This window comes from Pholcus phalangioides, unplaced genomic scaffold, assembly GCF_987345545.1.
Source record: "Pholcus phalangioides strain wild (caught in Gottingen) unplaced genomic scaffold, Ppha-v1.0 ptg000001l_1, whole genome shotgun sequence".
NCBI lineage: Eukaryota > Metazoa > Arthropoda > Arachnida > Araneae > Pholcidae > Pholcus > Pholcus phalangioides.
In genome coordinates, this window is record NW_028301594.1 from 10,249,531 (window position 1) to 10,268,709 (window position 19,179).

General features: G+C 33.8%; 1 protein-coding gene across 2 annotated transcripts in view; it reads right to left on the minus strand.

Moving 5' to 3' along the window:
• The window catches only part of LOC149089836 (uncharacterized), a 201,620-nt gene extending 184,352 nt beyond the window's left edge, over positions 1 to 17,268 (minus strand). For both annotated transcript variants that reach the window (XM_089250598.1, XM_089250678.1), the window contains exon 1: positions 16,883 to 17,268. The gene's annotated coding sequence lies outside the window, so the exon portion shown is untranslated. The remainder of the gene's footprint in view (positions 1 to 16,882) is intronic.
• Between the last annotated feature and the right edge of the window lie 1,911 nt (positions 17,269 to 19,179).

A 19,179-nucleotide genomic window follows, 5' to 3' on the forward strand; every position in this document is an offset into this window, starting at 1 on the left:
TCAACATGTAAATTTATTTCTTCATCGGCAGCTTTGTTGATTTTTCTACTTATTTTTCCCCTTACACGTACGTTAAAATATAACTCAAAAAACCGTTATAAAATTAACTGGAATCAGCGATTATATCAGACTAAAAGAAAGAGAGAGCATTCTTTAAAATCTTAATTATCAAGAGAGAGAGAGAGAGAGAACATTCTTTGAAGCCATGATTATAAAGAGCGTTGTTCAAAATCTTGTTATTAAGAGCATTGTTCAAAATCTTGTTATTAAGAGCATTGTTCAAAATCTTGTTATTAAGAGCATTGTTCAAAATCTTGTTATTAAGAGCATTGTTCAAAATCTTGTTATTAAGAGCATTGTTCAAAATCTTGTTATTAAGAGCATTGTTCAAAATCTTGTTATTAAGAGCATTGTTCAAAATCTTGTTATTAAGAGCATTGTTCAAAATCTTGTTATTAAGAGCATTGTTCAAAATCTTGTTATTAAGAGCATTGTTCAAAATCTTGTTATTAAGAGCATTGTTCAAAATCTCATAATCAAGCGAGAATTTTTTTATTTCATATCATCAAGAGCATTATTCAAAATTTTGTTACCAAGAGAATTGTTTGAAATCTTGTTATCGGGTGCTTTGTTCAAAATCTTGTTTTCAAGAGAGAGCATTGTTTAAAATCTCGAAAACCCAAACAGCATAGTTAAAAATATTGTTATCAAGAGAATTGCTCAAAACGTTTCAACCAATACCAGTGTTCAATAACATTGTTATCAAGAGCACTTTTTAGAATAATTTTCTGCCGGGAAATATGAAATGGGCATCATTTTCAGAGAACGGGTGGCGAAAATCCTAGTTACGGCCCTGTTCAGAGGCCACTGTTACCGATATAAAAAAACCTGAATTACGGTTGTTATCAATAGCATTATTTAAAATTGTTGTTTCTGACAACATTGATAATTATACTATATTGTTGTTATATATTATCATTATTATTGATCAATTACGTTTTTTTTGTATTTTTAATAACTTATCATTTCCGGCAGCGAGAACTCGAAAGAATTTTTTTAACAAAACTATTTCTCAGAAACCATTTTTATCAATAAAATTAGTTGTGTTCATGGAACTGTTATGACAGAAGGCATTTATGTTACTTTTGGCACGCCAGTCGAAATTACGGTTAAACATTTGAAAAAGGAAATTATAATGGATTTCTCCAAACAAAAGATCAATCGATGCATCAAAAAAAATCATGCAATAAATTCATTCCCAAACCATCTTCCATATTAATGCACATGTACATTCACAAACACCACTCAACATTAAAAGTCATATCCCGGAAATTTCCAAGGTGCAAAAGAAAAAACAAAGAAATTAAAGAACATTTTTCTGCACAATCCTTGCCAGACAGAGAGAATCGGAATTCAATTAATTAATTGACGAGATTCATTATAATGAAAAATCATACGTATTTGTCCGTCTTCCCCTTCCCTCGCCATAATAATTCTTCATATTAGAAAATTACTTGAAAATTCATTTATTCGGTATCTAATTCGCCGACAACAACCTTCACGGATAATGAAACTAATTCGGTAATGACTAACCAAATTATTCAAAATATGCACAAAAAAAAAAATATTTAAGAGTAAAAACAAAGAAAATAAGAGATTCGTGATCCATTTCCATTTTTTTTTACTGCCTTTCTTATTTTTAAAGGATGAGAAATGCATTCCGACGTGAACTTCTTCCATCATCCTCATCCATTCCTCTTTTCCTTCCGCATTGACAAAAGACTGTAAATTTAAGATTTTAATTATTTTTCCACCAAGAAAATATCAAACGTCTCTCGGAAATTGTTATTTCTCAAACGAATAGAAAATTCTTCCCCCGGATGGCGTTTGTAATAAGAACAAAAAAAAAAAAGTTAAATGAAATTTTCTTCCCGAAAATGTATTTAAATACTTTTTGCCACAAACAAAAAGCGGAGGAAAAAATCATCGAAAATTCAACATTGTGTAAATTCTTCATACCGTTCCTTCTTCCCCCCCACCCAGAATATTTCAAACATTCTTACGTCATACGGAACGTCATTAAACCATTTTTTTCGGCTTTAAAATAAACACTTCCAGCGGAGTTATACATTAATAATATTATCTATAAAATTTACATATTTAATAACTGCTCGAGAAAAACGTTAAAACACTTTGAAAATGATGAGCGGAATAACCATTATATAACACATATTTTTTTCGATTTTTTTTTCCCAACGGTCTTTGAAACAGACAAAATGAATTTTGAACATTTGTAAACACCCGTTTTCGCTAATGGTCTATGTTCTTTTACGAAGGAAAAAAAAAGAGAAAGAAGTTTTATCTTCGTTTGTCATTTATATGCAAATAGAATTTCTACTTTTCTTACTTCATGAGTCGGAGGAGATGGTGTTAATTTAGGCACGTTTTGAACAGAAACACCGAATTCGTGCCTTCAGATCTCATTGGGGAGAAGGGAGAAAAAAAAGGCTTTTTCAAGTAAATTCCAATGTAATGTGGGATTAATTTAAATTATTTAGAGTACTTTCCTTGAAATTCACACAACGCAACTTTTTCCTGCAAGATGTGTTGTTGAACACGAAGTAACCATCAAACTACAGGAGTCTCAACTACATCGTTTCTCATTTAACATTCACCCGTTTTGAAGACTGAAGAAGCCACTGGGATGCACGCAAACAATCTCGCAACTGATAGAGCACTGTTTTTCTTTTACCAACTCCTGACTGTTACAGTGGTAAGATGGTCGTTAACCACCATGAAGGCTACTGTCAGGTCCACAATTTCAATCTCGCTTAAGAACATAGATAATGAGTTCATTCCCAACTGAACCTGAGGTGGACACCAACAGGTGACGCCTACACTTCGGGCCGAACTCTATCGGTAGTAAATTGCTGCATGATGATATGGCCGGAATTGGCATAAAACAGTTGTTTTTTTCCCCTTCTTCAACATGGAGGGTCCGCGAGTTGCAAAGGGTTCTCTGGATCATTTTCATTTATTACCATAGCACTACCATACTGAATGACACGTGTTTTGTGCTATGAAATTGCATTTTTATTTGTTTATTTTGAACAAAATTTTTTATGATGTGTGAATTGTATTTTAAAAAAAACGCTTTTCTGGATTTTATGAGAGGGAGGCGTCGAAATTGACCTTTTGAAACTACAGGGTTTCCACGGTGCATCTTCCGCCGAGAACTTCACTACAGGAGGGGGATCGCGACATCGAAAAGGTTGGAAAACACTGCTGTAGTGGACCATCTTTAGAAAACCATTTATCTGCACTACAGGCAGTGTCAGTTCTCATATCCCCCCGATACAACAACAACAGCTGTCGGAATGAACATAAATTAACCTTATTTTTTGTCTCACTTCGGACTCGTGTTTTTTTATACAGGGTGCATAGCTAACTCCTCGAACCGTTGATCCTAGAAGCGTATTTCCAATCAGCAAAAGTATTCAAATAACGGACCTCAGATATGTGATTGATATTGCAAGAGGTTGCATAGTTATTGAAAGTTTAAAAAAAAAGACTTTTATATGGACACCCTGCATTGAAAAACTCAATTGGAAAGTTGTCGCCCTGTCTCTCCTGAGGCCAACAAAAGAAGTTCCACATTTCCATGTGCAATATTCACTGATATATTTGAATTCAAAACATGGAGAAAAATTGACAAACTAGGGTGGTTCTGCATATTTACGGTAATGAAACATTTTTACTTGAAAAATAAAATGGTGGGAGAAGGTTCATTAACAGTCACATTATCATTAGTAATACGAGGGGGAACTTAAAAAAAATAAAAAAAATTTAAGTAATGAGAAACCTTGGATGCGGCTTACGAAAAAGTTATTCTAATTAAGAAGGCTTTTTTTGGCGTAAAAAACTAAACTGATTCAATTATTGTTTTCTGTCAGTAGAGGGCGCTGAAGACTGATTGGAACCTTTCTTCAATCTCTTTTGGGTCCGAAACGCTCGTAAAGCTTCAGGCAGAGATTCGTGTGTGTTGCTGAGGTAAAACAACTTCACCAATAGTGAGTGCTTTATCTAGCAATGTCAACACCACAATGAAAACCTTATGCAAGCTCCAGTAAAAAAAAAAGGCACTGTGTGTTAATTGTATACTCTGCAATTAGTACTGCATATTTCCAGTGATTTTCTTGCATGCAGTACCCCCCCCCCCCCCATCGACAAAAATTCACTCGTATTCGAAAGGTGTGAAAAAACAACATTAGTTCATAATTAACAGAGTAAACGACTTCACTCCGACTTCGAAAATGTTTATGAAAATCAAAATAAGATAAGGAAGTGATGAAAATTGTTGGATCGTAAAGATGGAGTCACACACATCTCGCAAAGACGGTAACAATCAACTTCACCAAGCCGTGTTGACTAAGTAGAAAAAATATATCTTATCATGCAATGATTGAATAAAGATATCAGGATATCAAAAACGATAAGACGTGCTGTAAAATACAATTCCCTTATGAATGAGTCATCCTCAAAATAGTAGTTAATCTTTCAAGATCACGAAGAAATATTGTACATAAATCAGGGGGAAAAGTCTCAGTTATCGTATTTTCGACGTAGAATTCTTCTTACATGGTTTATATCAGAAGAAAGAAATGTTTCTTGACTCAAGTATTTACACGAAACCTATTTGATCTATTATGAAGGTTTTTTTTATAGTTGTCCTATAGGAGAAAAAAGTCTTATCTACTTTCACAGTTTCGGCCGAAAGAAAGAATGGTATATAGAGCGCCAGAAAGTAGAAGGAAAAGGAAAGATTACGGAACACGGGCACTCTCTTCACAAAGCGTGGACCGTTCCACAGATGAAATTTACGGTCCTCAAACAAGAAAACATCTCGCGTCCAGTACGTATAAGAAAAGCCAAAAAAAAAAAAAGAATTCTCAACTGGCAACGTGATGTTATTTATCAAGTTCTGGGAATTCTCTTTCCCACACACACACATATACACAGAGTGTATGTATGTAGTTTGTGCGAATTTCGCCGGCAGCTGATAACCAGACAGAAAAGTGTGTTTGTTGTAGGTACGTACGTTTGCGAAATTCTCAGCGAATCCGGGAGTTATCATTTTCTGGAAGTAACAATGTTCTGTTGTTTTGGAATCCGAGCGAAATTTCAAAGGAAGAATCCAGCAAAAATGAAACTTTTGAATGAAAGTCATTCATTCAGGAAACTCGAAAGATGCGTTATGCAGAAACATCGGCATATTCATAATGACTAGCGACCGTTCACGGTACCTTCAAGCATAAAACTTCATTGCGACAGCCGTGAATGAGAAAATACATATTCAAAAGTACTAGACGAACACTGAGGTTATTTTATACCAAGTTCTCTTCGTGGATGGGTATAAATGTGGTGGCATTACAATATTGTTTTGGTTTGTTGTTTATCAGTATAGTACGACTTCGATTATCCAAGCCGATCAACGGAGGTTCGGGTCATCCGAGATGTTTTGATGCTTTTCACATATTGATTTCGCAAAAGTAGGTTCTGTTGTCGTTAGTGTAAGAAACGCTTTGAGGTGCAACACATTAGTTCAACTAAACCCTCATCGTATAACAAAAGCTTTATGTGGTAACGTGAACGTACTGTTTCTCCAAACAAGATGCAGTAATATTCGAAATGTTGTCAAAAAAACTTTTGCCAGCCGCGGCTCCCCAGAATAGTCACAGAACAACCAACCTAACGCATGCACAAGCACATATCAATGCCACCATCTTACCCAAACGACCCTGGCAAAGGTTGGCGATGCCACTGAGAGCCTCGATACACACTTTGAGAATCACTGCTTGATCATACCTTAATACTATGAGAACACTGCTAGAGAACCATACTTGATAAAGAAAAGTAAATAATTATTGACATTTGGGTTCTAGGATAAGGTGTCCAGATCGTGCGACTGAGAAACTGGAATCAAATCCTGATAAAAACCGGAACATCTCGAGAAAAAAAATTTCAGAAGGCATTATAGTGTCGAATTGTAAGACAAAATAGTAATTGCCTAAAATCCTGGACCCTATGTGCGGCTTTGTTCAGTGTTGTTCTTTTTTTTTTCTCATTGCACACCGCTGAAACTATAGTAAAAATTTGCGAGAATCGGCATAAATAGAGGGAATAATTTGCGAGCAGGTGAGAAAAAAGTTTCCAAACCTTATGTAACCGATTATATTCATATTTATACTTCACTATTGTAAATACGAGAAACTACTTTAAGTTAGGATTTTTTCTCTGTCACCTATTGAATAAAACTTCATTATTTGTTATAATTCTTAAAATAAAACCGTTGTGTTGGTTTAAAATCGGTATGTGGAATGAAAATGAACAACACGAGGAATAAAAATAATTTATTTTTATCATAAAGATGAATAATATATGGTTAAGTAACGTTTAGTTAGTTAACGTTTTAGTTAGTTAGTAAGTTTCCTTCTTCCTCACAGTTAACTTTACTTGAAAAATTATAATGTAGTTTCTATTTGATAGATGACAATAAAGATCCGATATTTTTGTGTAAAATAAAAATGCATATCAAAATACATATTTGTATGCATATAATTATACTACAATTTCAGAATAAATAGAAGAATCTTTATCCCTTTCGGACATTTAACATATTGTAAAATCTTTTCATGTTTTTATGCGAACTATGAAATATTTTCTTCTCTTTCCATCAATATCATCAAGATATTATATACTATTTTGCTGGAAGTGAGCTTCCGTTTTCCGTATAGCCCAGTTTCTGAAATGACGGTGCACGACCGCACCAGGCTGCTAAATATTAGGACCGTGAAAATTGATCAAAATACGTTGGCTTTTATACATTTACATTATAGCTGCTAAAAAAAGCATCTTTGTGCAATTTCACTCATGTGTGTGTGGGAACACTTGCATCATCGTCGAAAAAAGAATTTAAAAACAAAAATGGAAGTATTCAAATTATTTTTTTATATATGCTCGAATTGAGAGAGTAGTCGAAAAAAACACATGCCCGGTTGAAATTTTTACATGCCCCACGCATGTCGGACAATAGATTTGTTTAGCCTTAGTGTATTTGAGGAGCGTTTATATGATGTTATTACAATTCATGAAATGATCATGACTGTCACACGCTTCTTGAATCCCCTGCATTTACATGCTCATCGTGAAATTTTCTCTGACTGGCCTTTCTAATAATTCACAATTCGTCAATATCTTTCACAGGTAGTCAGCCGGTTCTTCCCATTGAGAAGAACGTATCGTATAGATAAGATTCTAAACGGATCTACCGCTACAACCGATAAAACCTCGTAAGAGGGGGGGGGGGGATAGCAACACGTTTATCTGTACGTTTCAGATAGAAGGAGAAGCACGTGCAGTTGTTAAACGACCTCAACTCAGTCTTATCAGAAGCCGCTAAAGGAATATGTTTTTTTTTTTTTACCGCAGAGGTTAAAGGTGCGGCATCTCACAAAACAGGAGGAAAAAGCCACTAACTGTCCAAAATATTCATGTGAGAGTGTTTTTCAATTACGGGGTTAGAAGAAGAATAAACCGCATTCACATTTACATAAGATAATGAGAAACTATTTGTGTGTGCACTGTGATGAATCTATTTAAAGTTATTAATAAATAAGCATATGTCAGGGAATAAAACTTAAAATATTCATTTGAAATATATTCATATTTGAAAAATGTGGGAGAAACATGTGATCGACTCTTTGGTAAAATTTGAAACAGGGCGATGGTGATGCCGATATGGGGGAAAGTTTAAAAAGGACGCAATCAAAATGAAATTAGAGACATCGTTGGTGCTTTGATTCCCGTTGCCGCTACTTCACACCATCATCATCATCATCCACTGCACCCCTCTTTCAGGAAAGTTAATGAATTTTTAATCATCACATCACTTTTGAAAAGCGTACTTCAAAAGTCTCTCTGGAGGAGGAAAAGCGGGGAAGGGAACCCTCCTCACCGCATTTGGCCGTGAGAAGATTGAATTCTAGTCGAAATGTCATTTAGCAAATGTTTATTGATTAAGCACTTTGGAAAATTAATGGGCAGGCTCTACTTCATAAGTGTCGAAGTGTTGAAAAGTCACAACAAAAATGACATGAAACTTCACGAAAGATTGTTCATTTAAGCATGCAGTTCACTCGAGATTGTGCATTTGGAATGTTGCGCGAAATCTAACACATACCGCCGACTCTGCTTAATCGGGCAAAATATATACTTCGCTGATACGGATAAAACACTCAAAAACCAAAATTTCTCCCATATACCCTGTATATAATGTTAAAGTTCCCAACTTTGGATTCAAATTTCAACAACTTTTCAACTCTTAATTGAATGTTACGATTCACCTGAAAACTGTAAATATATATATTAACCACTATGTAAATAATATTTTTATTAGATTATACATTTGTAAATTACATCAAATATATTTACAATTAAGACATATAAGAAACCTAGGCTTGTGTGGGGGGGAGGCTCGGGTTGTGAAATTGTATAAGCTTTCTTCAGTATGTTTAATTTTCGTACTCCGTTAAACCAATAGTGGACACCAACTTTTTCCACAAAAGGGGTCATTCAAGTATTACGTCAGCATCGGTGAGGGGAGGGGGTTTCGGATTTGCTGACTTTTGATGACAAGGGAGGAGGGGGGTTTGAAGGTTGCTTACGTCATCAACCACCCCTTTTTGAAGATATGAAATATTCTAAGCTGCTGACGAAATTTTGCTGACAGGGGGGGTCAAAAATGGCTGAAAATCTGCTTACGTAACACTTCAAAGGCCCCAAACTAAAAATCAAGAAATATGCACAGAAGCCATGCTTCTTATGCAATGTATTAAAATTACAAAGAAAAGAAAAAAGAATGCGAAAGAAATGAAAGGATTTGAGTTTTTCCAACAAATTAAAAGTTTTGGATGCAATAAAAAAAACTAAAAACTGAAATTTGCCAAAGAGCATGAAATTTCTCAAGCTCAGGTGTCAGGTATCAGAAAAATTCTGATGAAATTAAACAAAACCGGGGAGAGAACGGATGCTTCATCAGAAGAGGAAAATAAAATTTCGACGGGGTGTGGATTAGTTTGTGTTGTAATGGCTTCATGCTCAATGAGTAAAAAATGCGCTAATTAACGCCACGATCAAGCAAAAAAGCAAAGGAAATCACTAAAGATTTGGAACATTTTTCTGCTTCAAAAATATGACTGCACAGATGGCAGCAAAGAAACAATATGATGTTTAAGGCTTTGTAAACTATATAAAGCATTTTACAAACTATAATAACGGCTTGAAACGGCATTTAAATCGTTTCCCGCATAATCATATACCCCGCTTAACCGAATATTATGTGCTGAAGAACCATTAAAAATCGTTTGATTGATGCCGACAGTAACTCTCAGCTGGTCTTCAGATTCCAAGTCTAAGCCACACACCGGTACACTGATCCTATACAAAGCTCATGGCCATTCAATATCATCCTCTCCTCAATCGCTTAGTTTCAGAACAGATGAGATATTGCCGATACCATTTCAGGAGAACATTTTTGTTTTTTGTATAAATACATAACTTCCTAAGAAGAAAGGAAGAAGAAAGCCCATAAGTAAATATACTACCCATTCCATAATAAGGCCCTCCCCATATACATATACAGGAAGACAAATATTTACCCTGAACTATCAACCTCACTAAACAAACCCTTTAGGGCATCCGCCTTTTGAAATATGTCAATGGCAGTTTGTTCAAAAACGATGGAGTGAGACCAGCACAAAGTCAAATACCGAATTTCGGATTTCACTTTTTTCTCCTTCCGCCAAATGTTCTTACCCCGGAGCCAAAGAAAAACAGAATAACCGATAGATCAATATACACCTAAAGATACGATTCTATAACATATATTTACGCACCCACTGCACATTCGAACATGTTTTTATTTGACTTTTGATTCCTTCTGTGACAGTAGTAGCTTTAAAACGTCAACTCACCAATAATCACTCTGAGACAAATTATTCAAATTATAATTTTGTTTGATTCATTTGTACCTCCCCTTTTCCAGAAAAAAATCTCTGTATTATTTACAGCTTGTAAAGAAAATTATAGATACTTTATAATCCAGAGGCAAACATATATTACAATGTCTTTCAAGAATATTTGCCACGCTAAACCCATCATTATCCAAAAATAAAAATAAAATACAGTTTATTGATTGTATCAGCAGATTGTATGCAGTGTTATGTTCTTCAACCGTATTATGACTGTGGATCGGTGGAAACGATTGGACAATTTCGTCCACCAACGGAAATAGGAGAAATAATTCGCGGACTTTCAAAAAAATGCATGAAATGAGAAATCATGTGAGGACCGGTATAAATGAGAGCGGGCCGAGAAGGAACAACAAATAAGAAAAAAAGGAATTGAGGACCGGCATAAAGTGAAAAAAATATGCGAAATAATTTGAGAACCGGCAAAACATAATACATAAAAACCATAAAAAAAAAAACGAGAAATTATTTGAGGCCTGTCCAAAAAATGTATAAATACGAGAAATAATTTGACGATCAGAAAAAAATAAATGAGAATGAGAGAGATGATCATTTGCATACCCGCAAAAAAAAAAGTTAATGGGAAAAATAATTTACAGACCCGCAAATGATAAATAAATGTGAGAAATAATTTTCGGACGGGTAAAAAATACACGAAAACCATAAAAAACGATAAATTATTTGAGACCTGGCAAAAAATACATAAGACCCATAAAAAAATCGAGAAACATTTGAGGAACAGCAAAAAAATGCATAAATACGTAAATAATTTGACGACCACAAAAAAAAATACATGAATTGTAGCAAAAAAATTGAGGACCGACAGTAAATATATATGAATATTAGGAATAATTTGGTACCGGCAATAAATATATATGAGTATGAGAAATAACTTGTGGACCGGAAAGAAAATGTATAAAAATGAGAAATAAACAGGAGAAATAATTCGCATAGCGTTCGAAGGCAAAGACAGGAATAAAAATCAACATAACATACAATAGAACCTCTAGATGACGGACACCCTTGGAACCGAAAATCTCGTCCGCTAACGGAGAGTGTCCGTTAAAACCACATTGAAGCCCGTTGACATACTAATTCAAAAATGTCCGGTAACGGCGTATGGCCGCTAACGGGGAGTGTCCGTTACGGGAGGTTCTACTGTACAAACTGCATTCCATTTATTAAATCCAAAATTATGTAGCAGCTACATGAATTGGGAAAAATGTTTTGCGTACCAGCGATTGAAGAACACTGTTATATTGAACATTTAGTTAACTTGAACGGCCACCAGGGGGGCGATAACTCATACTTGAAGGAGCACCACTCTAACTGAAGAACTTCGATTCACAAATCATAAAATTATAATAAATCAAAAGAACTGGCTAAACCATAAACTAAGCTACACATAGCTTCCAACCATTTTATATCAAAGAAGACTAATCCGACTTAGCTGGTTGCTCTAGAATGGGAACCTAATCCATGTTATCGAACTCGTAACCTAAGGAAGATGAAAGATCGGTGATTTCACCACATTTATAATAATGAGCGTCGTAGGATCCTACATCATTTAGATGAAGCATGGTCATTATATTACAAGTCGATACTATTCGTAGGTCAACCAAGAAGATTTTCCAGTGATCTTTAAAGTTCTGGAATATCCTAAAGATGTATTAATTTAATGGAAATGAATGAGAAGAGACATTGCCATGAGGAATCTCTTTTAGCACTGTCCCCATGTTATAAGGAAATATGTGGGCGAGCTCAAATGGCAATCATAACATAATCACAATTTGCAAACCAGCTGAATATGAGAAAATCCCTGTGACCTAGCAAACGAGATTTGGACATTCCCATTCAGTATCAATTCATGTCTTGATTGTTTTCTTGTTTGAAACCACATTCAGAATCATTGGCCTTGACCCATTTACTCTTCAGATCAAATAACACACAAAAGGCATGATGATACTTTTATGGGATATATACTCTATGATATCAGGCGAAGGCCCAGAATGAGAACCTAGAGAACGTTTATACGCGCATAAGCTTTGAGTGGGGAAAACTATTATTTCTAGTCTAGACGAAGCTTTTTTAAAAATTATCATCAATTGCACGACTTGAAATACGTCACGAGATTTCATACAGCCCACAGCTATTCTTCTCTTTTATTGAGACTGACCTTTGTACAGCTGACCGTATTCAGACTTTCTTGCTTGGGAATTATGTCATCCATAACAACAAACGATTCCCCTTCAAGACATTATTCGAGGGTAATTACTTATGCATTGCCAGGCAAATAACGTTTGAGAGAGAGAGAAAGAAAAATAAATACATATAAATCGCGGTGAAACAAAAACAGGAAAATTCAGCTGCTTGCTTAAAATAGTTTGAAACAAATTATGTAGAAGGTGATGAAAATTCGGAAATGGAATCGAAGAAATATCGATTTCAAATAAGGAAAGTTTTTAAACAGGATTATTCACATATGAGTTTATAGAGACGGATTTGGATGAAGTTCGAAAAATCTAAGACAGAAAGGGAGGCTAGATCGGTTACGATTCTTTAAGCTGTGATACCAACAATGACTTATGAATGAGGTTGATTTAACAATAGTTTTTGAACAATCTTTTGATAACAATTAGGCTTTCCGTACAATGAGACACGGTTGAAAAAAAAAATCTAAACAATGTTACGGGAACAATACCTACTCAATGACAATTCTCATAATGACATTTATTCGCCAATTTTCCTAGTAAGAATATCTCCTCATCAGTGCTCTAAGTAAATTTAACAATGCCCTAAATAATAACATCTACTTAATAATACTCTCAGTAACAATATATTCAATTTGGTAAAAATTTCAAAATTACAACTGTTTAAGCATGTTTCATAATGATGTAATCATAAATCTCTCCTATACCAACAATAACTATGGACTAGGTAGAAGTAACAATGTTTCCTAAACAATCGTTGCAAAACACTGAACAGTGAAAAAGCTTTAGGAACACTGATACGGTAAAAAATATTTTGTTAAAACAACGGTAAAATAAACTTTCTTAACAATGTTATGTGTACAAGCAATACCTACTCAATAATATAATCCCTGAGTAACAATATTTACTCAATAATCCTCTTAGTAACAATGCCTATTTAATAACGCTGTCATCATCAATATTCAATTTACAAAAAATACCCAAAATAACAATCGTTCAAGTAAGATTATGGTCAATAATGCATAATACCCACAAACATACAAAACACGTCTTGCTGTCTGAAACACCTCACAAAAATGAACTTTCTTACTTATCAATTCGTTTTACAATATCATTAGAGCTTATAAACCACATAGAATCCATCCACCAAATGAACCACAATACGATATGATTATTAGAATAAGAGAAAGTTAACACAAGGAAAAATAATGAAAAACTTTTTTTTTTGCAACACTACCAAACTACCAAATACGGAGGTCGATTGGAACGGTATCATAGAAAAATGTTATTATACTTATAACATTCGTAATTCTTTACAATCTACAGACACACCACACCTAATTTTACCCATTACTATAAGTACTATTAGAATCCGTTAAAATATCGATTGCAAAATATGAGCAATAAAAACAATAATTCTTCAAATTGTAATATTCAACCATGTAATAACCCACAACCCTATATATATATAACAGTTATAACAACTCAATAATTGTTATTCACCCACAGTTTCTCAATAATGATTTTCGATAAGAAAATAATTCAATAGTTTCAGCCATTCATAAGTAGAAACAAGGGCAATAGTTATACGCTATTAGGAGAAAAATAATAACGAATGAATATAAAGAGGCGAATAATAATAATTTCCATCCTCTTAATTATACGTTTGTTCACAGATGCTATAACCCTGCGCGAAGCAAGAACATCCAATACGAACAATTTATTTAGTATCTCATTTGAATAAACATGACATTTCTTGTTTCCTCCGAATTTTTTTTTTTTCCCTCTTCCTTTTTCCCCAATCGTCGTCGAAAACTGCAGCGATAGGAATTATTAAAATCGACATTTTTTTTTTTTTCATTACGGAATCAATTGCGTAAGCGAGGAAAAAAATAAAAACCTGATTCCTACGTAAGCGGTAAGCCTACAGGTTGCACACACCGCGTAATAAATAACGCTCATTATTTCTAACACCAGCCACCTGACTTATAACTCGCATTATGTCCTCAAAGCTCGTAAAACGCATACATCAGACTGAGACCTACCGATTAAAGTCTTATAATAGTGATGGATAAAAAAAATTCATGTACATGACCTTGACAAAGTCTAAAATTACTAAAAAAAATAATTTTCAATGATAGGTATTTAAAAATTTCTCTAGAATTCTTCATTCAGAGACATTTTGATATAAAACTAGAAATTCCCACTATTCTACGAGGGATGGGGCTTGAAATATGAGTATAATTAGTCTTATTTCTTATCATTATTTATTAAACCAGACGCTATATGAAATTCGATCGACATGAATGTGTATTTAACCGTCTATGGTTCACCCAAATAGAAACCTATTTGGAAAAAAAAAACTGGATCTAAATTGGTCCAGTTAGCATATTTTCAATTGATTAATTGCAACAATTTAATTAATTGCAGAGTATTTTAATTTGCTAAAATGGTTAATTAAGAGTCTCCTTTATTTTATTGTTGTCTATAAATAGCTAAAATCTCGTTCATTGAATCTGAATAGTTGTTTCCATGAACATTATTTCCGATTCTCTCTGTTTCATGCGATTTCATAAAAATGTCAATATGTAAAATTGAAGCAGCTCTCAAAAAATTACAAATTCAAACAATCAACTTTGTCTAGATGAAAAAATAATGTACTAAAATAGCCGTATTTTGTACTGAAATGGCGCTAAAATATGTGCTTTTTAAGATACCAAAAAAGTGAGAAAATAAATCTATATAATGAGGGTTTTTTTTCATCCTTTAAAATATTTACCATGTAGGTATGATCAAATATGCACTTATCGTCAAATATACGAGGGACCATAGAGAGTTTTCTGGATCCGGAAGAATTATTTATACAAATAAAAATAAATACAAATACAACGCCACAACAGGCAAAATGCCCGACGAGGTGGGCTGAGAAAAAGATGCCCATAAAAATAATATGTTTATAAAAGTATAAGCATATAAATAATGTTTATAAAAGATTCGTCTACAAGCTCTGCTTCGACCCTGCTTCTACTCCGACTGGGATTTCAAACATTTCCATGTTAACTCTATTTCATAGAAAAATATTCCAGCAATGAGAATTCTTATATCTTGATTCCGAATATCAAAATAAATTGTAAAAATCTCCAATTTGAACGTTACGCTTAAACTTGTTAATCACTTTCGCACCATCACAAAAACTTCAGTTAATGATCATTATACTTCTAAAATACTAACTTAATTCATATGATTTCTTAGATTATGAGATAAAAAATATTTAATTCGAAAATATAAATAATAATTATACAATACTTTTATTTATCAATCACTATAAATCAAAACAACTATGTGAAAAAAATTCGACATGAACATGCATTTAAATGGCTTCCTAAAACATAATTTTCAATAAAACTTTTCTCTCTAACTTCTTCATTCATCGAGATAAATTCAAAAGAATTAAAGTATTTTTACCACATGAAAGTCTATTAAAACTTCATGCTTCTACTTAGACTTGAAACACTCAAGTCAATTTAATAACATATTTTAGTATTACAAAATTCCATATTTATTGTTAGCACTGAAGTAAGTCCCGGAGTAAGACACTTTCGTGTTTTCATATCAATACAAATAACTCCGACTGGGATTTGAAATACACACATTCCCATGTTTCAAGTATATTTCATCAAAAACTATTTTGGAATCATGATAGAACGAGTTTAATCCTAAAAAAAAATATTAATTCTCCCGTACCTATATTTTTGAATTATACATTTTTTTTTATCAATGTAAGCAAGCCCAAGCATGAAAAATATCGATATGAAAATTTTAATGTTTTCCAGAAACAAGAATTGTTTATAGAGGGGTTGTCTAGAATTCCTCTTCAGCCAAACATGAATTTAAAACTGAATATGCAAAAGCGAACATAGTTATATATCTTTTGGTAAAGCATGTTGGGGTAAATCGAGAAGTTTTCCATTCTTAGAATAAGACAACTATATTTATTTTTATTGACACACTGTATTATATTTTATCATGAATATATAGTATTTAGTTTTTATGATTGCATTTTTAATTGGATGCTGTATTTGATAAATATATGACATCCATATTTGTTATGGGTGCCTTTTTCCTCAGCCACCTCGTTGGGCATTTTGTTTGCTGTGGCCTTGTATTTGTATCATATAAAAACTAATTCATAAAACTTTTGTGATTCTAAGGGAGGTTTCAAATATCCTAATTACTTTTACTTCACATTGAGAAATATATAATAAAGTTTTTGTTGACGCGAATCCTAATATCAAAATAAATTATAACAATTAATGGACTCGAACCCTTAACGTGTCATTCGTTTTCGTGCTGTCTGAAACCACAAAAACCTCAAAGAATTATCCCATACTTCTAAGAAACAATATTAATTACCATATAGATAAGGAAACGTCCTAGTTTAATTCGAAAAGAGACAAATAAAAATTCTCGCATATTGTTATTTTTTTTCCAACACTATCAATGAAACCAAGCATGATCAAATTCGACATAGCAATTTAAATGTCTGGCGCAAGCATGTATCAGAAAATTCAAATAACTACTCACGTGATAATCCTCGACACAAATGTCCGAAAGTTCAAATTCCTTATTAATAACGGAATAACAATAATAACAAAATGATATAATAACAATCCACGGATCTACTTGTAGAGGTTGTTGCAAGTTCCCAAGTCACACGTATAATAAACACACGGATTTCTACTAACTTCTACAACGACAAAAAAAAAAGGTTAAAACTTCGGTTTCCTTCACATAAAATACAATATTCGGATGATATAATAATTAATTTCTATAATATCTCTAATTATTCTCATTAAAAATCTAAATAATGAAGTGTTCCAAGCTAAAACAAGATGTTCAATTCTAATCTCGTATAAACACGAACACCTGACGGGCACAACACGTTACGGTTCAAATACGCAGATGTGAGTGAGTGAGTGAGAGCAAACCGGTTTTCTTCAAAAACTCATGACCTGTGTCTATAGAAAACATCAACCCGAAAAGACGCCAAGAGCGCGAATAAAATAGGCGCCAAATGCCTCTCCGCCGCCTTGTTACAATACTGGAAGAAAGCCAATTTTTTCGCTTTTTTTGGAGAAGATGGAAAATAACAAAAAAAAAGAAAAGTTTTTCTATTAAGAACAATTTTTATTTTTGTGTGTGTGCGAAATCGTAGAGAAATGAACGGTTTCGAGCTAATGAAATGTAGCGTTGTCAGCAATTTTTACTCTTTTGTTCATTTCTCCCCCCCCCCCCCATTCCGAAAAAGAAATAATTTTCGATAGTAGGAGAAATGAATGGCACGAGAGAGAAATTCTACTTTTTATTAAGAAAAATTAACTATCCGTATCGGAGATTTTGTGGGATACCGAATATTGGTGGTGGCTTAATGACCACATTCTTCACAAACATTTTATATAGGTTTTCATCAAATCAACATCATTCCAGGGTGGTCAGAAAGTCTGTAAAGCCTTTAAAAATTCGAGACCTAAGTATTGTCCATATATGGGGGGGGGGTGATGTTTGGGATAGAGGAAATACTATTTACAAAGATTGTCAAGGAAAAAGTTCGTTATAGTGAGAATTTTTCCCGCAATAATGTATATGCAAGTTGTCGTTATAACAGACTTCTGCTGTATGTTATGAATATGCTTATGTGTATGAATGCTTATACACGAGTATTGGTATTACAAATCCCATGAGATAGGCTCCCCAATTGTTTTTTCTCTCCATGTGACTTGAAATTTTCTCCAGCACGACCACTCCCACGGAGCAATGAACTTATATGGAGTAAGCGACAGAGCCTGGTCATGCTCGGTCCGTTCTGTTCTGTATATTATGATAGTCTTACTTTTGATTCTGCCCCAGGCCAGAGCTCCAAGAAATACCAGGCGGACCTATACCCATCTATGAAGGGGTAGTATTATCGATATAGCCATAATATATAAGGGGCCATTCAAGAATTACGTAAGCAGATTTTCAGCTATTTTTGACTTCCTTCCCCCACCCCCTTGTCAGCTAAAGTCAGCAAAACACTGACCCTCCCTTTCCCCCACTGTCAGCAAAATTTCGTCAGCAGCTTACAATATTTCATATCATTAAAAAAAGAGGATTGATGACGTAAGCAACCTTCAAACCCCCTCCCCCCCCCCCTTGTCATCAAAAGTCAGAAAATCCGAAACCCCCCTCCCCTCATCGATGCTGACGTAATACTTGAATGACCCCTAATGCATACAGCAGAACTTGTTTATTTCCAATTTGTCAAAATTCGAACTCTTACGAACTCCTCTCAAGTTTTCTATCTAATTTAATCACTTTACGATCAAGAACGTAATATTGCGTCCAAACGCCAGTGTAATCAATTAAAACAGTCTCTCTGTTCTCTTTCCTCTCTCTTCATCACCGCGAAATTTTGTTGCAACCCTATGAAAAAAAGTAGTTATTTTTCCTCTGTAATGTATCCTTCTACTTAATACATTGTACATATGTACATACATTTTCAAACTATACATATCAAGGTGTACCATTCAAAATCATTAAGAGTATTGACATTATCGGAGAGTTAAGATTTTTTGTAATACGTTAATGAAAGTATGTGTCGTTGATATCATAAGAATGATAAGTAAAATGTGGGAAAAACAGTTTCATGACGGATGATCAAGAACCGTTTCCGTAAATCAGGTTTTGAACATAGACAAAAAATTCTGCAGTGATGCTAATTCCAGAACTGTGGAATCATCTAATTTTTAGCTGGTTTTCGGACCCTTAATAACTTGATTTTTAGTTATTTTCTATTCTTCGATAATTATGCTTTTATTTTAGTGCTTTTATTAAGCATATTT